Source organism: Megalopta genalis, chromosome 3 (assembly GCF_051020955.1).
Source record: "Megalopta genalis isolate 19385.01 chromosome 3, iyMegGena1_principal, whole genome shotgun sequence".
Taxonomy (NCBI): Eukaryota; Metazoa; Arthropoda; class Insecta; order Hymenoptera; family Halictidae; genus Megalopta; species Megalopta genalis.
Genome location: NC_135015.1, coordinates 852,371 through 879,585, shown reverse-complemented (window position 1 = coordinate 879,585; position 27,215 = coordinate 852,371). Strand labels below are relative to the sequence as shown.

At 34.1% G+C, this 27,215-nt stretch overlaps 1 protein-coding gene and 1 long non-coding RNA gene across 7 annotated transcripts in view; one reads left to right on the top strand and one right to left on the bottom strand.

Moving 5' to 3' along the window:
- Positions 1 to 27,215, top strand: part of Ipk1 (Inositol phosphate kinase 1) — a 319,504-nt gene that overhangs the window by 210,321 nt on the left and 81,968 nt on the right. For 3 of the 6 annotated variants that reach the window (XM_076519491.1, XM_076519492.1, XM_076519489.1), the window contains one exon: positions 512 to 571. The exons of 1 other annotated variant lie outside the window; for it this stretch is intronic. The gene's annotated coding sequence lies outside the window, so the exon portion shown is untranslated. Of the gene's footprint in view, positions 1 to 511; positions 572 to 20,557; positions 20,736 to 23,708; positions 23,885 to 27,215 lie in introns of those variants that run through there. 2 more of the 6 variants (XM_033482368.2, XM_033482363.2) reach the window with 2 other exon arrangements.
- LOC117227267 (uncharacterized) lies at positions 12,473 to 14,331 on the bottom strand. Its single transcript, XR_004492031.2, has 3 exons — positions 13,184 to 14,331; positions 12,969 to 13,023; positions 12,473 to 12,899 (listed from the first exon to the last, which is right to left on the bottom strand). It is a non-coding gene; the product is annotated as an uncharacterized LOC117227267 (long non-coding RNA).

Sequence of the window (27,215 nt, the reverse complement as noted above, 5' to 3'; positions counted from 1 at the left end):
GTTTTATTTCGTGCAATCGACGCAGTCAATTTTTATTTTGTATAAAAATCCACAGTCTAGACATTAACACAGTTTCGTTATTCATTTATGGATTACAGAACTTTACAGAATTTTTCGTCTCTTATTAGCTCGCAGAATCATCCTAAAATATTTTACGTATGTAGCCGAACACCCTATACAGTTACGCGTGCAATCGATCGTTATCGGAATGCTATGAAACGTTTCTATGAAGAAACCCGATAAAAAACAGCGTTCGCTTGTGCAACTCTGAATTTGATGTTACGTCACTCCCGCTGAATCCAATCTACCGAAAAGCTTATTGAAAGTGGGAATTACATAATTTCTGTTACCAATCAAAAGTACTAATAATATGTTACATGTTTTGTTTGGTTTTGCCTCATGTAATCGGTTATATAACCACCGTTATCACTGTATCGGGTGATATTGATATACATATATCAATATGTATAGCAAGTAGCATTGTTACGCTGACAATTTCTTTTTGTTTTAGAACTTGAAAATCGTCAGCTATCTTGTACCGCAGAAAATGATTCTAACAGCGTGGACAGAGGTAAGAGGACTAACTTAGTCTAGGTATCTACGATACGGTAAATATACCGGTTGTGGTCACGTTAAGGATTTCTGTAAATTTCAATGAATTTCAAAATGTGCAAAATTTAATAGATTATTTAATAGCTTTAGTTTTCATTTCTATCTTGGAATAGGACAAAATGATAGAAGAATTATTACAGTAGGTACAAAAATAATAAAATACGCAGATTTCACCATTTATGGCCGCTTGTACACCAGTTCTGGTCATGTTTAGTACCATTTTTGACCACCTCAACGATTTCATATTGCACGTATCATTTTGTAATAACGAAGGATATAAGTGATTAAAATGCAGCATAATTTTTAAAAAATTTCGCTATTCTATATTTTAATTTGCAGTATTTGAAAATCTTGGTGTTATAACATGTAATGATATATAATGATAACGTAAAAGTAGTTTTATTTTATTTATTTAAAAAAAATTTGTTTAGCGTTGTTCTTTCGTGTCTCTCTTGTTTCTCTCATTCCCCGTATCTTCCTTCTCTTCCGATCTCCTTTTGTTGCTTTTAGTTGCGTTTTGTTTTTTTTCTGTTTTTCTCCTGTTTTATCCTCTTTGGTACTAATTTTATTTGCATTGTATTTTCTTTTTTTGCCAATTTATTTCTTTTTCTTGTTTTAGTAACGTTTAGATAATGCGTACCGTGTAAGTTTAATTGTAGCTATTCTACTTGTATTACTACAATACTAGTCTGTAGTTCCGTTGGTCGCTAGGAACGGTAAATAACTTCAAATAAGAAAATCTGAACAACAAATACACAGATGGCCAGAAACGGTGCACAGGCCACAACCGGTACATCTATCCTATGACTATTTCCCTCGTAAGACTTTCAGTCCGCAGTAACTATCGAATGAGTGATGAGTGAATGTCACTAGACAGTAAAAACTAACTGTACCGTGTTCTTTTAATGATCATTAGCTGAAAGTAATTCGCCTGTTTCAAACGCACTTTAAATCTTCCCTTTCGGAGCAGAAATAATATATTATTTGAAGTTGTACACGTCACTGAAATTGATGACAACGAGAGATGTCGGCGGAAACGTAAACGAAATTACTATTAATATCAGCTATTATATTCGGTGTTCCTATGAGAATTTCTCTACGATTGTTAATAATGTGTAATTTCGGAAATACATGAGATCAGTACGACGAATTGAATCCACCGCATCCTTTCTCGTATTTCTCTTGTAGTAGAACCATAAAATTTTTTACAAAATTCTTAAATTTATAAATATATTTTAATATCGTTGCAGTTCTTTTTTTCAACAGTAAGTATGTAATGAAGACAGAAAGTGAAAAGTATCATTACAAACACTTTGTAAAATCTGCAAATTTTTATAACCACAAAATTTTTGGAGAAACAGCAGACAATTTTTATTTAATTTTAAGCAATGCTATTACATATGCAATTTCTTTATATGGTACGAAAGAGAATACCACGATTTTTTTAGTGGTATTATACACGTGTTCTTATTAATACCGATATTAATAATATCAATGAAACAAATGCTTCGACATATAGATAATTTTAAAGCCACACGCCATTTTACAAAGCCTGATAAATGTAAAAATTATGCTATAATTGTTGAATAATTATATATACTATAAACTGCTATAAACAGTATGCACTGTACAAAATCGCGCACTGTTTTTAATGACACGAAATTAGATATCCTACGTTGCGTTAGGATACGGTGTCGTTAATCTGGCATTAAAATGCTTCCTGCGTTGATCGCTTGTCTCCTTTTCATCATCGCGAAACACATTTGTCTTTATTGCCCGACTGTACTCCCACTAGCAGGAAAGTTTCTACTTCATTTTTCGTTCCTTTTACGGCGATACGTTACTCCGTTTCACTTGAAATCGAGTCACGCAGCGAGGAGAAGTTCCCATGCGCGACTGCAATCATTAGGATTTCCTTTAGCATTAATCAACACTGGAGTAACCAAAGCCATAGATTTTATCTAATTTTTATTTAATTTATTCACTCAAAATTTACTTTCGATCGACTCTCTAGCGATGAACATTTTTAACAATAGTATAGAGTAAGTCCGGGAGAGTCCGACCACTTGTTGAAAAAAGAATCGTATCGCTGCGGTTTTTCAGAATTTTGTTATATTAATCAAATTACGGCAACGCTAAGTAATTTACGCACGCACACGCACACGCGCGCGCGCACCCACGCACGCACACGCACACGCGCGCGCGCACCCACGCACGCACGCACCCACACACCTACGCACGCACCCACGCACGCACACACCTACGCACCCACACACCCACGCACTCACGCACGCACCCACACACCCACGCACGCACCCACGCATGCACAAATATGTCAAATTACGACCATATTCAAGCAAAAATCAAAAATACTGTAAGTGGACGATCATCTCACCCGCATCATCGGGTGAGAGCGACCTCGAAAAATAATCTTGACTGTAGCTTGTAAAAAGTATTATAAATAAAGAAAGTAATTCTTATGTTACTTCTTCTTCAGCTTGACCCTTAAATCAAAAATTTTTATATTTGGAATATCCCTTGTGATACCAACGACTACACCTCACACATTTAAGCCAGTCGTCACTCTTTGTGATTTCGAAATAGTCCCCTCCGCATCTCACGCATTCATTTTGGTTCCATTCTTCTAATGACGTGTCACGTTTTAGTAAAACTGGATTATTTCTGTTTGAGTCAAATGATTGTTCTAATTGTTTTCTACGTTTCTTTATATTCTTCCCCCTTTTAATTGAAACGTTCCTATGTTTCTTTATAGTTCCCTTGTTCTCCTTTGTCTTCTTAATGTTCTTTGAACTGTTTATATTGTTTACAAGTTGCCTACCACATTTTCTGAACGTGACAGTTGCGCTTGTTTGTGGAATCAAGTGCATACCGTTCGTTGAAGGAATACGGGTATTGTCTCGCTAAGCCAAACGGAATTCTTTGGAAATTAAGCTATTTCCAACTTGAAAGGAAAGCAAATTCGCTTTGAAGAAAACCGGATAGAAGAGTGAAAATTCCGTTGAAGGACGGAACAATTAATGTGGACGGACTCGCCCGGATTAGTAAGGTCGGTTTAAACCAGAATTACGGGAGAGATCGACTGCATTTTTAATATAAAGTAAAAATGAATACATGCTTAGTATTGTGGTTACACAGTAATTTTATGCTTAATATGTTCTTTAAAATTAAAATAGTGGAAAAAAAATTATCTATCTGTTAATTACTGTTAAGAATATATATTAGTGAAAAAACGTTCAGATCCGCCTAGAACTTTAAATGCAATTTGCAAGATTTGGATACAGATTCGCGATGATTGCAATACGCGTGATCAACAATCAACACATTTCGTAGATGTAGAAGACGACTCGTACAGTAATGTCTCTCTAATTGACGCTCAGATTGTCCACAAAATTGGACATTTTGGGAAGAGGAGATACGATTATTCGATCCTTGCGGTTTGTTTTTATAGTTATGAATTGTCAACAATTATAAAAACGAGCCGCAAGGCTCGAATCAATCGTATCTCCTCTTCCCAAATTGTCTATTTATGTGCACAACCTAAGTTAGGAGGCAGTTAGGGAGACATTACTGTATTCGCCAACTGGGTCTTAATCCGAAACAATTTCTTTCGGCTGAGTTAAGCTCCTCGCAATAAAGTGATTGACTAAAACTATTACTATAGACTGCTAATGTTCTGGGGTCATCACGAAACAATTCGAACAACACTTATCTCTGTGCAAGGATAACGAAAAGAGAGCGTTTTGTCTTTAAACTGTTAGTTGGATTTATCATTGAAACTAGTTTACATTGCTTTCACAAGACGAGTCGAATCTGATAATTGTATATGCTAATTAATTCAAATTTCACAGCTTTGAGAAATGATATCTGCATTATCATCTATCCAAGCTAAATCTGAATATCTAATATCAGTGTAAAAAAAGACTGTTTCCACGGAATAGTTAATACTAAATTAAAACTTTTCCGTCGATGTAAATCGGTACGACGAAACAATAACTAAGTTTGCTAAATCTTTTCTGGGAGATAAGAAAATAGAATGTTCTGCGCATTGAGGCATAAGTTTGCACCTTTCGCAAATTACAAATCGTGCACGGCATCTCGCATTTACCATAAATTCCAAGGAAAAATTCCAAATTTATAAAAATCGTAGACCGTGTAATTGAGAAATATGGGATACTCGGTCATCGTTGCGCGCACGGGCGCCATGATTCAGTTACTTGTACGCAAGATTTATGGTAGGGTAAGTGTGGATTTCTCTTCGCGCGTCTGAGCATTACCATTCTTAAACGGCACAGTAGACACCGTTCAAGCGGTCCTTAAGAAAAAGGTGCCCGTTTTACGCATTAGTCCATCATTTATTTCCGGCACATGATTGATACCTGACGTCGAAAATCTTCTATTATTGAGCAACATTCGAGTTTGACCTTATGCATTTTAATTGCGTTTCGTCTTCTATTCTTAGAATTTCAAAAGGGTAAAGAACTTCAAGTGCTAGAGAATATATATATATATATATATATATATATATATATAATTATAAAATAATATATTAATATTTATCTTCACATTAATATATATTTATGATATATACAATAATATACATATTGTGATGGCATATTATAATTTGACTGTCTAAATATGAAAATGTCAATTACTGTAAATATCAAAAAATAGATATTAATGAAGAAATAAAAAATATACATATAATACATGTATTACATACATTATAATTACAGGGTTCCTGAGGTTATTTGAAGTAATTCTTTCCTTGGCGAAAATGCAATCCGCGGCTTTGTTTACGAGTTATTAACGAAATACAATGACCAATGAGAGGCGAGATCAGCTGGCGCGAAACGGCCGAGCTAATGAGCGGAATTGGTATTCGTGCGCTCATTGGCTGGGCCGCCTCGCATCAATCGAGCTTGCCTCTCATCATCGGTCACTGTTTTTCGTTAATAACTCGTAAACAAAGCCGCGGATAGCGTTTTCGCGAAGGAAAAAATTATTTCAGATGACCTCAGGAACCCCCAATTTCCGAATTACGAGACATTTTTAGGACACCCTGTATATCAAGTATTAGCCAAATATGTAATTCTTTCTCTGATATTTTTTGTACAGTTATGTTTGTGAGAGAATAGTTTTCAATTTTGACAAACTTAAGGTTCGTTCATCTGTTGAAATGGAAAAATTTGAAAGGTACGATATCGATGAAAGTATAAAAAATGATCAGGATAATCGAGGGAAAAAACTATGTATAAATTGTTGGTTTGCTAAAATAACCCGTTAAATAACAGTACCATTTAACGATTGAGTATATTATTGGCAACATAAATTACCTTCTTTTATGTATTCACGATTTGCGACTGCAACGCAACCACTTCGTATACGTATATCATTACTTTTATCAGTATGAATATTTTTTCGGTATAATCGAAAGTTGGACTATTGATGCGGTTATATAACAAGTGTTTCTAGGATCGTAAAAGAAGGAAAAAGTAATACGAGATTTCGGTTTATAAAAATATGATTGAAACCAGTTCAGAAGCATATTAAAGTTCAACGAATAGCGTGTTCGGTGCACCGCTCTGAATATTTCTACGCGTGCGTTCCTTTTCTATGCAGATATTATTTTTGTGCGGGCGTGTTTGCGTGTACATGATAATCCTATCATTGACTTCGACGTCTGGGATTTCGACATCGTGCTCGCCAAGTTTGATTTCCACGCTCGAATTGCCTTGTTCCGAAACACGAGAAAATAAACATTTGAATTTCATTTGCATTGCAAAGTTCGTATAACTTTACTTCGCCCGATCATTTTCAGGAATCCCAAACGAAATTCACGTTTGTCCCTGTCCAGTTAACGAATACTGATGTTTCAAAGTGTTTCACTTTAACGGAAAAATCTTATAAATATTTATAAGCGCGTTCGTTTTCGTTCCTGTCTTGTCAACTTTTCTTCGCTCTTCAATCTCGTTACTGACATTTGCCTAGATACAATTCTTTTATCGACATTACAATTTCTCCAATTAGCATTTTGCCACAGGTCTTACAATTCTTTAGGAATCGTACGATCGAACGAAGAATCGTAGAAATGGGACGAAAAATTGATATCTTTCGTTAACGGTTTTCTCGCGATACAACTAACATAAAGTTGTGCCAGAGTTTTATTAGTGTTATTATTTTAGTGCACTATATAATCGTTAATTTGCACCACATTCCTGTTTATATGGTTTCATCATTATCAACGCGTTAAATCGCTTTATTTTGAACCGTACATAGCTGCATGCGGTCGTAATATACTTAGTTAGTATTACGAATGTTATACATGCTAATACGAAATTTGTTAATAGATGACTGATTTAAAGACGCGGCTGTTGCATAATGAACTTCGAAATGGCAATAATAAACGAATCTACGCTGAGTAGACTTAGCCTTGAAAACTGGCACGTGATGTTGATCGCAGACAATATTCGAAGTATGTAATTAGAATATTTCGCTGCGTACTCTTCGCGATAAAAGTTTCAAGTCACTCGTCCGAAATCCTATTTGACGTAAACATCTTTTCTAACAAGTGTTTGGACCGCTGATATAGACATTATATGGAGCGCTGAAATTATTTATAGTTAAATAAGTGATTTTAGTTTTATAAACAGATTTTAAAGAAAGCATTTTTAAACAGGATATTTTAATGGAAATTCTCACTTTTATACGTAATTTTACGAAAATTAGAATTAAAGAAATGTTTCCTTCGTCAACTTTTATATGGTTCCTATCGATTTAAAGATCTGCCCATGCCATGAATGCATAGAGATCCGCAGTCCATTAATCATTATCAAGAAAGGAATATTGAGTTTCCGAAATATTTCCTGCAATTCATTCCACGCTAAATGGACCTGCTTTATAAAACTATCGACGTCAACGTTGAAGGCAATCGATTCCACCTAATGCGACTCTCCCAACTTTCTTCACGAACGTAATGTTAAGATAAAGTTAGCGTAACTTCTTGTTTGTCAAACTTTTAAATAAATGTGTATAAGAGATAGCTCTTACTAGCTCTTATATTTACCGAATAAAAATTTGATCTTTTATTTTGTATATAATTTGTGAACGTTTCATAATCACAGTATAAAATGAAAGAAACTTTTCAAACATGAATTCAAACATTTATTGTTATATATTTATTATTATTGAAAAACTTTGGTCTTTCTTGGAGAACTGAATGATATCGTTCACAACTGAGATTGTATCTACGAATAAGTAGTCAATTTTATTATTTTAAATAATTTATTTAGATCTATATAAATAATAAGCGATTATTTTTGTCTTGTAATTAAACTTTCAAATAACAAATAACTTGTTATTTAAATAATCATTTAAATGAATATTTACCGAGATGTACCACCAAGTATTGAACGAGTTATGTATGTATATATTTCGTTCCTCGTCAACGAGGCAATCCGAATGTAAAACGAATTATCTCGTTGCCCGATGCGTACGTGTCAAGGTGTTAAAGTGTGTCTAGATTAACTGAGCGATTGCGAACTTTTACTCTGCAGTGTACGTAACGTCAATTTATATTTGGCTTGACGTAACGCAATTCATCGAATTCGATTCATACGAAAATGTGTTATTTAAAATTCAGATGATCAGCCGACGATCGTACGATCGATGAAAAACAAAAGCTTCTTCCTACCGACGCGATAGTAGGCCACTCCGCGAACAACAAGCGTCGTTCAACGTTTGTGGTTATCCTGAAGTACGCATTTTTATTCTCCGAACTTTCATAGTTCTCGGCTTGTCGGCGCAACACTGGCCTCGATAAACCGAGATAATCCCGTTTTGTACGCTCGCCTTATATTTTTCAACCACCTCGGTTATCAGCTGTGTAACAACGCAACATTCGGAAACGATTAACGCCAAGCCTAACTCGACTTTGTGGTTATCGGTAAGGCGGACGGAGAGTGTCGAAACACACCTTCGACACGCACGGTGCATCGATTGGAGGAGAGTTCGAAACGAACACAGAATTCCAACTGTTTCGAATTTGCTGAACACGAGTTCTGTAAATGTCGATTCTGCTATAGTACGAATGAGAAATGAACATCTATTGAATTTACTGTTACGACGCGCAATGGAGTATTAGGACGAAAAAGCTGAATAAGATACGATTCTTCAAATCTTGCGCAACAATCTTGATTGTCCGAGCTATTGGAATATATGAACAACAGTGTATCGGTATTATTTTTGTTATTTATGTACCTATGTAGCGTTGTTCTGCATTGAAAGTAACGACTTCTGTAATACTCATTCCTTTTTTCGCCCGTTTCTGAAACATCGCTTTCTTATTAGGAACGTTTGTATCTGATAAAGATGTTGTGTTCGCTTTTCCTTTACAGACACTTTTTAGACAGTAGTTGTAAATAAATAATTACGCTAAGGATTCCTTTGTTATTAAATAATATATCGGAAAGTCATGACAACATTATATGTGGAAAGTCGGATAAACAGCTGTTTAGATATTATGTTCGACTAATTCACGTCATTTTAACCGCACAGTTATCACCATTCAAAACTTTTTGAACCCGACCTTTGACTTCAGAAACTATCTCTTGGCGTGTATATTGATTCTTGGTGAACTTGGTAAACCCATATCACGTTCCTAAATTGAAACAAGAACTAAAAATCGTTTTGTATACAGCCAACTAACGTAAACAAAGTAGCGTCAACAGGACGTTTTTTACTTAGATAAATAACAAACTCTCGGGAATAGTACGTACGAAAATGCGCACATAGCTGCACCGGCAAATATTCCATCGGTACAAGATTCTGGATATCTCGTTTAGCAATTTTATTCGTTTTTGTTATCTTTTACTTCAGTCGGTTTTATCATTGAATTTTCCGTACGTCTAATTGTCTACGCGAACTGACTCGATAACATATAATTCCCCCTGAAGTCGTCTTCAGACAGGATATGTACAATCTTCACTGTAAAAGGCTATTAAATACACTACGTTAACAACAACAGATATTATGTCAGCTAATTGTACGAGGTGTGTCTTTAATATAATGAGACTGACGTTATATAATTCTATATATAACAATTAAACTGTACAATAACATTATCCCCTTCGAGGCAACTTCCTTGAGAAACGATGTACCACTGGCAACGTTGCCCTCACTCTCGCAACCAGTAACAGAGGGTATTAAACGTGTTCAGTTGATATGCACTGCTTGCAGTTTGTTTTCCACGACGATCTTGATATTGATATTATGTAACGTAATGTAGTTTTAACGCTCGAGCAACGAATCTTAGTTACAAAAAATATAACTCAATATGCTTGAGATCACTAGAATATTATTCATTAATTTTTGTCAACATATTTTTTAATATACTCCCTTTAGACACGTTGATTGAAATGTTTCAATAAAATTGTGTGATTTGTCCAATACTATGTACGTACAATCGGAAATTTCTTCACATGTTATATCACTTCCCGTAGATTTTGACGCGCCGATTTCAAATCCGATCGCAAAATTTATCTACCACTTCAGAATTTCGAAAAAATATCGATTTAAGTGAAGAAAATAACGAAATCGTGATCCTTTCGTTGAAACAATTTGCTAACCGTAATTTCTTTTTTCAAAATCCTGAAGTGGTAGATAAATTTTGTCCTTTGTCGGATTACGCACGTCTTTTTTACCACTTGAGCTCACAAAAATTACACTAGTTATCGAAACTTGAATTTTACGTTTCGTTAGATTAATCGTTAGATGATGCATACGTACGCACTCTGCAAAAAATGCGTCGTTTATTGTATCATGTACGGGTTTCTACCACTTCAGCTTACAAAAATTGCTCCGTTTTTGCAACTTGAATTTTGAGTTTCGTTCGGCTAGCGAGCACTGTGAGAAATATCGTGTGCCGGAGCCTCTTGCGGATCGATGAAGCTCGACGGCTCGAGCTCTCTCCGTGGCTCGAGGTCTTTCCACGGCTCGAGCCCAAAAAGCTTAATGACCCAACGCCCAACACCAGCAGCAGCCCCTTCAATTATTAATTTCCTCGTCAAACGTTTCCGATGAATAGGTGCGTCTCACGGCGGGCTATATGTACACCCCCTCCACTCCACAAGCATTAGGACACTAACAGAAAATGCAATAGATTTGAAAAATCAATAGGAAATTCTTTTAATTTCTTCAATTCATTTTAAATTTAATTGTATGAAATTGTAACAAGTAGATTATATATATTTAACACTATATAGTACATTTAACAGTAAAAGAGAATTAAATCTACTTTTCGTCAATACATCCACCGCGTTGTTAATTATTCCTTGGACCTTTTTCGGCATCCATTTTATTGTTTCGTTAATTATTTCTGCTCCTATTTGGTTCCATGTATTTTGTACTGTATTCTACGTATTTAGAAAACATAGGGAAACGATGCGTGTCGTGTCGAGCGAAGAATATGAAATGAACTGGGCATACGTTTTCAGCGAACAGAATGCAACAAATGGGAAAACTAATCATATAAGCGACAAATATGATATATAAAAACTCGCAGACTTTACCTAAACTAAATGAAAATAATAATAATAATAAAATAATACTTTTGGAGTGAGGTGTATATGTCGGTAGTCATATAATACAAAAGAATGATAATTGAACAAGTAAAACCAATAAGAGTCATGTGTAAGAAAGTACGCGTATGATTATTTAGTAATATAACTATCCATACACAGAGTTTTTTTTATAATGTACAAATCAGCTCGAATAGATTACGTATACATTAAATTATCGATTCAGTCATATATGTTATCGATTATGTATAATTTTATATGTTTAGATAGGTATTATCATTTCAATGTAAAGAGTGATATGAAATCATGTAATTTCTCAATGTAAAGAGATTAACAAAATATCCTATTTGCATATTTCTATTTTCTATTATTTCTAATATAGAAATATACAAATATGGTTTTTTGTTAAGTTTTTGTTCAAATATCATTCAGAATGTAAAGATTACATCGAGTCTATCATTATTTATACCATTGTACATGCTACAAATAATTTATTTCGAAATTTACGTCTATGTGTCTATGCCTGTTCTGCCGTCAATTTTATTAGAATTTGTATAACCAGCCAGTAAATTATAAGAAATTATTTCTAAGACTTCAAATTACTATTTAACACAAAAAGAAAACTTCAATTTTTGTTAAATTTCCAAAGTGTCCTTAATCCCTTAAGTCAACGCCGAAAGTATAATTGGATGCACACGATTGAATCGAATACAGAGCTTGAGCTTTTTTGGAAAAGCGCAAGAAGACAAAGGACAACGCGTTCGGCTTCGTCGACGCACGTTGCTAACTAATTCAGCATCGCCCGTTCTAAAACGAAAGCCCCTGATTCAAAGTTATCGATTGCGTCGTGGAAGGAAAGACGCCTTCCTTTCTCAACGTCGTCGTACGCCACTGCTTCTGCTCCTTTATCGTGAAATTGCCAGCCTTTTCCCGTTGCTTTTTCATCGCCGGGTAGTCCCTTCGGTGCATTGTCACTTCGTCGAGTGTACTTGCCTTTGCGGAGTCATTTGCGCACGTAGCTTCGGCGTTCGAGGGTCCACGAAGAAATGGCGTCTCTCGTGGATTTTGTCTAGCGACGAAAGAGTTTCGTTTCGGACATCAGCGTTCCGAGCACTCCTGTGCTTCAACTATTTATTACATAAATTAAATGACAATATAAAATTATTATGCAAGATGTCAAGCTAAGATGTATATTTATATTTAAATACACATCTGTATATCCCTATCTGTATATTTATATTTAAATGCTTTGGAAGTAAGGGCGCTATGATTTAATATTCCATATATATTATCAGTGTGACAAACGTATTAATCACAAACTTTTACAATAAAATTTACATTTAATGTTCGAAGCTTCTTCTGCTTCGATATATTTTCGAAGCGTTTTGTCGAAAATTAGTCATTTCGTTCCATACATTTTGTTAAGCTAGTTTCAATTCGTTCGTTGACTTGAATTATTGATAGCAGATCTTCTATCCTCAATCATAATAATTTCAATTTCTTCTTTGTTTACCGCCCTCTCAACTATCTTTATCCCGTATCCAGTAGTCATAACAATGTCGACGTTTTCCATTTTTCTCTTGTGCAATTTAATCATTCTAAACACTTCTTTATCGTTTTTTCACATCTAGGCGGAAAGAAGATAGAAACGTACATGAACAGTATTAATAGATGTAAAAAAAAACGAAAAGTCTGAAAACAAAATAAATTAATTAATAAAAGAATCGGTTTTCATAAAGGGAGACAGAATTTTCTGCGCACCTTGCAGTTGCATTTAAATTTAAGATCGTGAAAATGAAGGGCAATCGTGGAGTATCTGTAAAAACACTAAAAATTTTAGTATCATAAGTCATAATACTCGATTACGAACAAAAATAAAACATAGTTGAAGTAATTATAATATATCTCGAAAAACCGTCATCTCTATCTTTCACTAGAATTTTTCGAAAAGACTATTAATATATCGATAAATGTACCTATTCTAAAAATTTGCATGGTTACGTATGCCGTCCTTCAACTGAAGAGAAGTCACGTAATCGCATAATAAGTACCTTCATGGTTCGAAATGAAAATAACCTCTTAGCACGTTGATCGCCGCGCGGCCGTACCACAAATAACACAATCAATCCAAACCTAAAAATAAATTTCCACGTCGACATGATTTATGAATATTTACTAATTATTTGCTAAGAATATTCAAGATACAAAAGTGTTCAACGAATAATCATAAATAGACATGAACTTCTCAGTTTTTATTTAACTGAGTCAATTAGTCCGGTGTTGTAGAATTTTTATGGTTGCTGATTCACAGGGGTCTAGGTGGTGAAATGCTTAGTGCTTCTCTTAGTTTAGTTTCTTCTGGTTTAATTGAATTTACTATAGGTTTGTTTTCTTTTATCTTGTTTCGTTAATGTAGTTTGCTCATTCTGAATTCATTCAATGTAACGAGATCTGGCGTTCCATATAACGTAGGAAGCGACTAATATCGATTAGAAATATTGCAGCATTAGACGGTGTCATTAACCCGGCGTCGGTATGGTAGAGCACCACATACCGCACCAATTTTTAAATTGTCAATCTGCTTTGAACAAAATGACGATGATAGTAATGACAATAATGCATAACGCATATCCCTGTACTTTTTATAACATTATTGATGAATTAAAAATTTCCAAGTATCGTACTCGTATACTCTTTTCATATACTAATAACACTGTATTAATTTCCTACATCCTTAAATAATGTTGATAAGTTATTATGACTTTTGCTACCGTTTAACAAGTTTAGGAGAATGATATCGAACTTCCGATATACGGCGACTCCGTAAATATTTCCACACTTAAAACGCAATAACTTTTTTAAACCTGGACTAAACGATTTGTTTTTGTTTTTTTTTCAATGATAGAGGAACTAGTGTACTAGACAATGACTAAACTACTTTGTTACAATTTTGCTATTACTTGGAATAATTAAATGAAATAAAAGACTCTCGTTTATTAACTTTTTTATCTGAGTCTACAACGAAAATTTAAAAAATGCTTTTTGTAGATCTCGGTAAGTTATATGCATGTTGAAAAATTCAACAAAATCGGTTAACGCAAAGTCAAGTTACAAGTGTTAAAAGAGTGTAAAAACTGCAAATTTCTCACAATAATTGGTCAAAAGTGTTAAAAATTGGGAAAAACTGCGATTTTTGCGATCTTTAATTGTCAACTTAAAGGTCAACCGATTTCGGTGAAATTTTCAGCATGCAAAAAGTCAAAAAAATGACAGTTTTTACTTTCTTTTTTTATTCTAAGCAATAGCAAGATTTGAAAAAAGCATTCCAGTTATGGTCTAGTAGACTGGTCCCTCTATCGTCTAAAAAGAATCAAGTCGTTTAGTCCACTTCTAAAAAATGTTATTGCGTTTTGGAAAGTGTCCGAACATTAACGGGAGTCACTGTAGCTGCATTGAAAGGTTAGAACTGTTCGAGGAGAATTGCTACCGACAATATTCTTTTCTTCGCCGTTTCTCACGTAGTTTCCTTGTCACGTGCACCAATACAAGCTTGATAGATTACGTGTTGCGTCATATTTCATGGCGTTGTAAAAGCAGGTTTTCAGTGTTCCTACGTTTGACGGCCAGCCACGGAGAAAGCGATTATACTCTGTTACAGGCGTCTATCATTAGCAACAAGTCGCGTAGTTCTGGTTTAGAAAAAGTCAATAGCACTAAAATGAATAATATCATTTATTGTATTATTACATCTGACGAATGTTCTAGCATTCAACTTTGAACAGTATTAATTTCTTCGACAAGAGCGAGTACATTTTATCGTTCTTCATAAACGTATTTTATGCTTGGACGCATAAACCTACAAACCGGATTTTTAAACTATAATTATTACACGTTTATGCTTTTATGCTTTCGATGTTTATGCTTTTGAAATTGTATGTAGAAATACGCAATTAGCATACTTTAAATATGAAAATGTATGCAACAGGTATTGCAACAGGTATGTTAAAAATATGTAACAGGAATGGCAACTTAATCGTTATCGAAAATGATTATAATTGAAATTACGCTGTAAAATGCGAGAACATTGTCTATGGTACCTGGAGATGGTTGATGACGTTTATCACTTTACATTAATTCATACGCAGAAAATGATCGTTCGCACGACGTCGACGTTATTGGAGTACAATTAACATCGACTCATTTAAATATACTGCAATGACGGTCTTCGATTTCTATTATCCCAGAATATATTGCGAAATTACATTCTATTTTCATAAGTATCTTTTCCTTAACGTTTCCATGTACACTTCCAAAATTTTCATCGATAGCGTTAAATAATAATTTGACGAGAACAATTAATGGCATTTCAATACGAGTGTCCATTGTGAACGACGCCAGTCATATTGAATTTAACGAGATTTTGATTTCGATCTTTGCAGGCTGATTAAAAAATTCAATACATAACATCGAATTTTCGATATATATACATACGATAAAAGTGTATGACGTAAGCAATGTATGTAGTTATGCGTCGAAGAAAATATCTGCAAATACAATATGCAAAGTATTCAAAATAAATTTTGTTATTTAAAAGCATCTAACGACAAAAGAAATATTCTGTCCACAGCCCCCTTGTATAAAACTCTGCATTTGCATAAATGTGTATCATTTAGTAATTATTTTTCAATTCAGACAGATTCTTACTTAATTGGTATAATTAACGAATTGAAGTGCTTGTTATTTTTTTATCCCCTGAGGCTTGACTTTATAGCTACAATAAAACATACGATAGCAAGACTTTTACCTTACAACTTACTAGCGGTTATTTCATAATTTAGGAAAAAAAAACACATAACTCATAGCTTATTAACCAGCATCATAAATTCTTTAGTAGCAATAACCATTTCAATTTTGAATAATCCAACCGCCGTCTTAACGTAATCTATATATATATATATATAAGAAGACCGTGAAGCTGGTTTTTATATCGCATAGTTATTGAAAATCTCATTAATCGGCTTCCGGACGACAACATGTTAACAACGTGTATTTAGCATATGAAACGAAAGTGTGATCAAAATCGGAGAAACTAATTAACGAATAGGGACGTAATTATCGGCCATAAAATGTGTTACTGTTATGAAACTCGACATATTGCTTCACTGAAGAATCGTCAATTTACATTGCAAGATATAGAAGACAGATTATTGAGTGTATGCAATGTTCATTTCATCTCATTGTACCAAGAATTGGCAGCGTTCATTATAATGTTTCATTGTCTATTTCTTGTATCTACATTCATCTTTGTTCTCTGTATATACGCTGCAAATAATTTGTTTCGAAATTCATTACGTATGTGTCTATGTTTGTTCTGCCTTCTATTTTATTAGGATTTGTATAACGTACCAGTGATCTATAAGAAACTATTAGTTTCGTGGATAAAATCAGATCGCAAATTGTGTAAACGATAATCGTAACCGTCACAAACATAAATCTTTTCTCCTCTATTCACCTAGTTTCACAGTTTTTGACGTCTTACATAAATATATAGAGTATAAATACACTCTACTATATTTAGAAAACCATTACTGTCCAATTATGTTTGTAAAATCAACAGGATTACACGGTATGTTATCATATTGACGCAACATTTAGCAATGATGTTGAATTATGATCATTTTGACTTTAAAGTAGACTTTCTATCTATTGTTAACCAAAAATTGATATATATATATATATATATATATATATATATATATATATATATATGTTACTTAACTGTTATTATCCAATGATATTTATTAAAATCCACGAAATTACTACCATATTGAAGCAACGCTTACCACAAATGCTAAACTATGTTCATCGTTACTGAAATTCAGTCTACGAAAAACAAGAATTTACCATTCACTATCTTTTGCTAAAAACTGACGTTATATACAATACAAGAACTGTTGTAATCCACCTTATATATTCATATAAATCGACAACATTACACAGCGCATTATCATTAGACTGCGGAGCTTTACGTAAATTCTCATTCTTATACGTAATTTTACAAAAATTAGAACCGCAGGAGAGTTTTCTATATATTTTTAATATACAGGATGAGTCACAAATTAGTCCCTACAATTTTTCAGCCCCTTCCGATGGTCTGGCCAAACAATGTTTCCTATCAAAGTTAATTAGCATTTAGTTATTAGCATTAGCATTTTTGAAAAAATTGCAATTGTCAAAATTTAAAAACAAATTGATTTTCGATAAAAAAACAAGGTCACCGTTATATTTTTAAATGAAGCTATGTAATTTTAACTTCATAGTATTGTAGGCGACGTCGAGACAAATTCAACGGCCTGCTACATATGATGACCTACAGATGATATTGAAGGAAAAATTGCCATCAATCGATTGCTACAATATTTGGATTTATATAAACTTTTCTTTTGTTTTATGTGTTAAACTCTGAAATCGAAGAAATGAGCATCTAATAAAATATATAATTTCTATCTCATAAAATCTAATTGTTCTAATAAAATGAGCAATTAACTAATTTCGATAGGAAACATATTTTGTCAGACTATCGGAAGGGGCTGAAAAATCGTGGGAAATATAATAATACTAATACTAATACTAATAATAATAATAATAATAAATAATAATAATAAATAATAATAATAATAATAATAATACTCGTCCAAGAAAAGTACTTTTCTTGTACTTGAAAAATCTATTGGTGTGTCATCTATCTATATTGGTGTATCCGCACAAGGCAGCCATATTACACATATCTTTCCGTGGTCAGTAAAATTTGCGTTCGCGTCGAAATGAAAATTTTATCGGATTTCTGATTAGACGTTACAAGACAAAACCGGCGGCGCGGCGGCCGGCTTCCTGCCGCGGCGTAAGCTCGTTCTCGAAAGAAAATCGCCGTAGCGTAACCATAAACGATACGCGCGGTGTTCTCTTTATGCAACCGACTCACGGAAAGTTCCGAGCTTTTTTAAGCGGCACACTCATGCGAGCCTCCTCTTACGTGTATGCCGGCTGGCTGGGCGTGAACGCTCCATTTCCAATTTACGGTAGGCGCGAGTCGTCGCGAAAAGCGAGCGCGATACGTCGCGTCGCGACTCCAGCAGACGCTTCGCGCGTTTCCAACGACGAGTTTCGCAAGCTCGCCGGTCGTTAACCTTACGCGAAAATGGATAAGACTATGGCAACGACGCCGTCGCTCTTTATAGACTCCGAAACGCTCGGCGAGCACGAGTGCATTTAAATGCACGTTGCAGAGGTTACGCACACCTGGAGTACCGGAGAATAAACGAGTACGCGCGCGAATATATTATCTATGAAGAATAACGTGCAGGGGGTCTTCGAAGTCGCGGGTACAGTAGCGGGAAATCGCGATTGTATGCACGCGCAAAAAATATCAGCTGAGATTGCGCGGAAGAATTCTTTTATAGGGGACATTGTTTTCAAGATAATTCGACGCGAACGTTGTTATCTTGGGCCATTGTATGTAGAGATTTTATTGTATCTTCTTGATTTATTTTTCCGGGTAGAAATGCGCGTGGCATCAAGATTCTAGGAAAACCCTGTGCAGTTTGTCAAGATGCTTTAACGATTGCACTTAATGGTACGTTTAGTTGTTAGAGTCAAGCTATGATTAACATGTGGCAACATGGGAACGGAATGATTATCCATGAAGAAGGGTTCTTAACCCCGTAACGATCGTGTACGTCTGTGTCACGGATGCAATTGTGCTTTGTTACTCAATTAATTAACGTTAAACTTATCAAATGAGACCGCCGCTTTTTAAACTTTGAGCAAAATTCTTAAACTCGATGCTTTCGCTTTTCCATAACTTACTGCACTACTTTTTCTGTAACATATAGCTACTTAATTTTTCAATATCTACACCGTGCCTCATAACTGTAAAACCACCTAAAAAATATCGGTATTTATACGTTGTAATTAATATAATAATGGATGAAGTATGCCATATTTGCGATTGCACCGAAAAACGACGGTTTTCTAGAGAGAAAGAAATTTTGTTCAATGAAAGAAAGGAAAAACAGAAGGAAATTAATTTATATTTGGTTCATAATTATAAAATCAACAAAATAGAACACTCTATTACACAAAAATTCACCACAAAATGAAATAAAATGAAATTATGACAATAATTCGGTAATGCGTAGGTCCACTTCTATTTTGAATGAGTTCAAGTATTCCATTTTGCATACTTTCAAGCAGACTTTGTTGAAGCATAGTTGACAATTTATCCACGAAGAACGACCATTACAGCCTTGTTTCTATTGTTATGAAACACTAATGGATCAGTATTTTGCTGTTCTTTCGTTTCAAACGAAACATAATCTGTCCTAAAAAGATACACTGTTTCCCAATACGATTTCAAACATGGCATACTTAATTCATTATTATATTAATTACTATGTATGAAAACTGATCATTTTTGAATGGTTTTATAATTATTTATATTTATAATTATTTTGTAATTATTCTTTCGTTTTCTCTAATAATAACCGTATGTCCTCTACCGTTACCTATTGTAACGATACAGCTATTCGAATCAATTATTCGCATAATTCTTTGTTCAAATAAATTATTCGCATAATTCTTTATTTGAATAAGTTATTCGAATTGAGATTGTAAATTTATTCGAACAATAATGCTAACAATTGGTAACTGTTTTTGTTTTTCCGTAATTTTATAAGAACATATTTATACAAATACATTCAGGATCACTGCGATCTCAACTACTTATGGAATTATAAAATTACCGATGTCTTCTCCTCTGCGCTCCCAAAAAGATAATTTAGTTACGCATCAATAATCAATCTACCAAAAAATAACAAACTTTCTCATGCAATATTTGAAAAAAGGAATACGGAAGAAATAAATCTATAAACTGCGACAAAAAAAGAACACTTTGTATATTCTATCATCTCTATTCAGATATATTATTATTATATTTTCAGTATGAATTCGTGAAATTATTATTCGAATGAATTCTTATTCGAATAAATTTGTATCTAAATCAAAATTTGAATTAAATTGTATACTTCTTCGATAGCGTCGAATAAAATTGTATTCGTTAGTCTTCATCTCTTATCGGCTATCGAATAAAATTTTGGTCAACCTTGGAATTCGGTAGTTCCAGCGTTAAGTAACTACAGATAGCCAAGTAGCTTTTGATCGGACGCTTCTAAATAGCTTCAAAGTCTGTCGGTTTTCTAACTGTCAGCGCGTTTGGAAGATAATTTACCGACGATAGTCTCGACACCGACGCGTCGCGTCGCGACGATAGTCTGTCTCGTCGTTGCCGGGAACTGAAAAACTCGACAGCGAACGTAGTCGAGTGATAATCTCGTTAGAAGGCCAGTTATCTCGTTACACGGTTCGTGTACGTCGAAGCCTAGAAGACGGAAAGAGAGCAGAGCGCGAGCGTGTTGCAGGGACACAACACGAGCTGTGCGTGCACGTGCATACGACCGCCATAACTCGCACGTACAAATTTTCCATTTATATTATGATATTCCGTTAACGTCACGTTCCTGTAATTTCTCATGCTAATTTTCCCCATAACAATCCGTCCTGCGGTAACCAACCTTTTTATCGGAACGTCTCGCACCTCGCGAATAAATTCGATCATGTACTTACTATAATACCTCTGTTATTATAGTTACATTTCACAGCCAATCTCTGCTTTGACGAAGTCATTTTCTCTATGACGATTATACTCGTCAAAAACAGCTAACTTCGATATTCTTTATTAAATTATGTATCTTATAAAAGTAAAATGTATTCAACCAAATATGAAGAATATCAAACATGTACGGTATAATTACAGTAACTTGGACACTTTTGAAAGAGATTGCAGTTGCTGACTCATTAAAACTAGACATTTGGTTGTTACATGTACAAAGTGACATACAATAAATTCTTCCCAATTGTTCCTCATCTTGTAAACAAAAATGGACAATTTGGGAAGAGGAGATACGATTGTTCGAGCCTCACGGCTCGTTTTTGTAGTTGTTGACAATTGTTGTCCGCTTTTGTTTACAAGCTGAGCGACAATTTGGAATTTACTAAATAATATTCTAGTAAATTTTATTTACCACGTTAGGTGCCAAACGTGAACTCCAAAAATTCCCACAATATAAAAGTAATTTGATTAATGAAACCGACACTAGAAAAACGAACCTCGAGGCTCGAACAATCGTACCTCCTCTTCCCAAATTGTCCATTTCTGTTTACAAGCTGAGGGACGATTGGAGAGAATTTAAAATTGGATTATGTTCTGGAACTTTGAACTTTACTTTTTAGCGAGGTACAATTACTATCGTGAATCTATCTTCTCTCATCTTGTTTTGTACAAATTCTTGAATTACATCTTTGTAATTTTCGCTTAAGTCACTTTCAGTAGTCAGTGAGATGAAATCACTTTACGGAAATTGCGAAATGTTAATTCTTAAAGTATTCGATTTTATAATGACAATCCGATGTAGCGTCGATGGAATATTTTTATGTCTCCCAGTTTATTGTATCACCATTTTTGCAATTTGTTCTTTGCAAACTGGTCATTATGTTTCTTATTGAGGTAGGTAACATTTTTCTTTCCAATAGAGGTACTTCCGCGAGATAAAACTCTATGTATTCATCAACTGCAATCATCAATATGATCTGTAGCAAATACGGACTAATTAAGAGTATGCAAACAGAAAGAAACGGTAAATCAGAAAGCACCGGTTGCATTGATTAAAATACTTCGGTCAGCAAGAGCAAAAATAATATTGAAACTCGAGCATTTAAATGTAACAACTTAATTAGGGTAAAAGTAAGTTACATAAACGGAAGCTCGTAAAAGGTTCATCGGATGTATCTAATTGCAACTAGACCATGAAATATTCTTAATACAAGATTGACACTTATGGCAAGAGAAAATTATTATATTAGAAAGTTCTAGCGAATTTTCTTTCGTTGCAATAGACGCATCACGAGTCGTCTGTATTAATTCTTGACACACAAATCACATTTATTAGTTACAAATACAATCTATTGAAAAGTTCCAGAACGTTTCCATCACTGGAACAGTGATCTACCACTTGAACTTCCGTTCAATAACATAAAACCGTATTCGATGAAAATCAAACGACTGATATGTGAGCCATTTATTTTGCAAGTGGCATAAGTCACTTTGTTTTTAAGTCGATATATTTAAGGGTTTGCGTTTTAACACGTTTAAAAATATGGATGCTAACTTTCGAGAAGATTTACTTGTATTTGTTATCTCAGGATACTGATATTTTTCTCAGTATAAATAATTTCGTATAAACATTAAAAAATCACCACTTTTCATTACGGTAAAGTGACTTGAGCCACTTTCAAAGTAAATAGTTTAGAAAAATTACTGACATATATTAATTTTGTTCGACGTATTTTACTGAAGTGATGTTTTGAAAGGACAGTGATTTACTAAAATTGTTGAATAAATTACATGTATAATAATAATTTATACCATGAACATATTTAATATAAAGGTTTGATTTAAGTATTTTTTATTTTAATATTCATAAAATACAAAAATAATGAGTACATTTTGAAACATAAGTATAAGTAATTTATATGAAAATACATCAGTTCAATTTAATTTTCGTCATCAATAGGAGTGATTAAGTCCTCGGAAATCGTGTTTTGTTTCAAATTTTTAAAATAACTGTGGTATATTGGGGTATATAATTAAGCAAATCCATCATGTCTTTGTATTTTGCTGAAGAAACAGATCCAGCGTATAACTGCTCCATTTCTACTTGTGAATAACGCCTAGGTCTTCCTCTTTTTGGTGACAAATCCAAAGTTAGAAATTCATCTTTTTCATCTAAAGTTAGTTTATAAAACATTTTATAGCCATCTGCTGGCGGGTCTGGAGGTAGCCGCCACATCACTATAATATAATTTACAAAACTGCACTATTCTCTTTCGCACTTATAAAAATAAGTCCAGTGATCACAACTTATTTAAAAATACTGAAAATAATTCGAAACAATACTTCACACACACTTATCACACGTTTCTAATTCTTTTACACTAAGCCCCGCAATTAATTTCCTGAGTACAGCGACTTACACCACTTTCAAAATAAACATGTTTGTTATACCGTTAATTAGCAAAACTTCTTTCGAACAAATCTCAATAGTTCTCAACTTATTGATTGCAAATTTTTAAAAAATGAAAAGATACCGTTCAATTGTAATTAGTGTTACCATTAACTCGATTTTGTTGAAAATGTGACTTATGCCACTTTCAAAATAAACGGCTCATGTACAACGAATTTTATAATTTCGAGCCCGTCTCGAAAACTTTCTGCAGCTGATAATGTTGGCTACGGTTTTATCGTATCCGATGACGTGGAAAGTTTAACGCATGGTCACGCCAACCAAGAAAGCAGAAAGAACGATGTTCCTCGAGACGGAGCAGTGTTGACTCTGAATTTCTAGCGACACATGAAGCTCGAAGCGTATCTTTCTCAAGCGGCTCGACGACGCGACGCGGCTTTGCGTGCATCCGTTGTTTGCGTTACGGGTTTGCATACGAGTGCGTTCATTAGAGGTTTCGAAAGTCGGTGTCTATGGTTCACGGACCTTTTTATTGCCGGTGTAAGTGACTTCATTTCTGTGACTCATCGTATCGCGTCTAACATTATGTAGAAAGGCACCGTGCACGGCGCGGCCGACGCGGCGTTCCGTTGCACGCTTCAGAAAAATCAAGTAATTGTCCGCCGGGATCTCCGTATCGAGCACGGATCGATTTATTCTCAACACCCGACTTATACGAGAACCTGTTCAACACGTAACGCTTTCGTTCGAAAATTATTTAACGGTCGCTAAAAAGGATTCGTTTGTATTGTTGATGGTGTTGCGTGGCCAGATTGGGATTTGTTGGCGCGTCAAAAACAGTGGGATTAATGTTGCATCGAGTAGAAATGTCGGAGCTTAAACTGTGCGTAGCTTGGAAACTTATATTCGGTTTTGCTTCGATGGAAATTAGGAATTGACAGAAGCCGGTTTACGTCTACATTTTAGTTAATTTTGTTAATCAAACCTTTCGAGAGTTCACGGATTTTTATGACCAGTAATGCCCGTATACAATATGTATATCGTGACGGAATAATCAAAAGTAGCACGGTTATGTAACACAGGCGGAAATGGCGTTCACATATGTATGTGATCATTTGAACTTTAACCCTCTGAGAGACTCGAGGTTACAATTTATCCTTGTTTTTCTTATTTATGAAAGTGTTCAACTGTGACGTTTCTAATTATCATATCTTCATGTGACAACATCTTTATTTCGTCTCATTCTTATTTAACGAATAATCAGCTGGAGGTTAAAAACGTTTCTGTCTATTTTTAAAATAGAACAATTACGCTGTCTAAAAAAATGCTGAATTCCCGATATAGATCTTTACAACATTGATCAGTAGCTTAGTATCGCGAAAGGTAGCTGGATGAAAAGACTAAATGTAAAAAAAGACAATCAAATTTAACAATCAAACTTCTCAAATTATCTTTATCAATTTTTATAACTTTTTTCTATGGACATTCGATATATTAATAATTTAATTGCATATGGATTAAAGTGTTATATTTTAGATCATGTTTCAGATAGAAACAATAAAGCCGATTTCGCAAGAAATTGTCACTGTTAATTTTACAAAGGAAATTGTTACTCTTGATACTAGTAAACAATTGTAAACATTGTTACTCTTAATCTTACAATAATTAGACCCTAGCTTGCTATTTGATATTTATTTAAGTGTCTATTTCGTTTCTATACAAGATCTACTTAATCGCATATATTACTACGTTCATTTTAAACAGAGAATTAACGGTACCGAGTGAATGAGTAGAATAAGTGGTTTAGTAATTAGAGTTTCAAAAGTATAATAAATACCATGGTCATTTTATCATTTTTGGTTATCAACTACACGTCAATCAGTCGCATACATAGAAGTTTTGAGAACAGTGTGCTTAATTTTCTTTCATCTCGTTCTGATATTCCTGATCGATTCTTTATATTATACTTTCGAGAATCGCGAGTCGATCAACCGTACTCCAATAATACTAAAACACCCTGTAGAACAGGAGAGAAAGCAGGTTGCATAGTCTGAATCATTTATCGGTATCGTAAGCATTGCGAACGTCGTTGGAAACTTGAATATCGCGTTGCCAAGCGTCGAAATCTGCATAAAAGAATATTATTTAAGTTCTACCTGCTAAGTACAAGGTAGAAATCGCAGATTGTCACATACGAAAGTTAATAGAAGATAAGTTGGATATCAAAATTATTTTCGTGTTGCGACGAGGATTAGAGTTTTTTTTTTTTTTATTTTTATATCGTAACGTAGAACGGTCAACACGAGAGGCGATATAAAATTGGTAAATTATATGATCTCGTAATGTTGCTTGTACTGCGGGAAAGTAGAGATATGCGCCGCGCATGACACCCATATTTGGGTATCTCGTCGTAGAGTAGTAGCAAATAAATATACATACATACACGAAAGTATTCGTCCACTACTACTACTTTCACATCTACTTTGACATCTTATTATCCATTTAAATAAATATACATCGAAGGGAAAGATCCTTTATGGTATATTAAAGTAGAGCATATAAATGTTAAAATACAAAAAACTTTCAATTTAGTATAAAACATTGCCTACATAATTAAAAAAATATAATATATAAAAAATATCGAATTTTCACGCCACGTGAGTACTCGAACGCCTCATAAAATTAAGTTAAAAAGATATAAAAATAAATTTTAAAAAATATATTTATCATTAGTTTGATACCTCCACTGTTGAACAATATGTTTCAAGAAGTTTGACATTCTAAAAATTATTATTTTTGTTGTGATTAATGTCGTTTCGTATCTCTATTTTGCACAATTTCATGATTTGTTTATAGTATGTACTTTTTTCTTGTTACAACTTATATGTCCGAATCCACTTTATGGGGATTGCATGTGTAAATATAATTTGTTGACGCGTCTGAAGAAATCTGTAAAATTAGAATACATTTTTGGTTTATTCGCCCAATAATATTAATGTAATATGGTAAAAATCAACCAGAAATGGATCTAATTTTACAAATTCATTCAGATGCGTTAACAAATTAATACATTTATTATACCCAAATGGTTCATTAGTTTTCCCTCGCCAACGTAGCGAGTTCATAGTTGCGTAAAAGGTGTGACTCAATCTTAAATATTAAAAAATGTAGGCGTTATACACCATGCGTTGATTATGATCTGGTTCCAAGGAGTTTGAGCTTTTCATTGCAAATTGTCGGTTTGGCTTGTTTAATCGCAGGCTACGCGTACACTTTTTGCGTTATCTTAAAATGATGCGGTTAGACAACGATTATATTCGAGGGTCATTCAATAAGTAAAGAGACAACTGTCTTCTATATGACTGATCGAACACAAATTGCATAACCTACCTGTTTTTTAACGTATGTCCTTATTACAGTCGTACACCTAAACACTTTACGACGGTTTTTACGGCAGTGGGTAATGCCTTGTAGTGTGATCCAGCCACGAGTATTATTTTTCACTTATTCAATGTTTGATTTTACTTGATAATATCATTTCATGAAGGAGAGAATAAGATGGAGCATTTGCATTTTATGCTTGACTGTACGTATGTATCCATACATATGTATATCAGTCCGCACATGAATACGTATTCACACGACTCTGTATTATTGTTATATTCATAGTAAACTGCTATTCCAAAAATGCAGATTATTGTGCCTTTTTCTGAAAAGTCGTTAATCCGGTATCAGTGTGATATAAAAATGTGACGTGATAAGTGTGGTGGGGTTTTACATGACCCAATCAATTTACTTAAGAAAATGTTTAAAAAAATAATTTGAATAAGGAAACTTTTCATTCAAATACAGTGGAGACTCTCTTATCCGA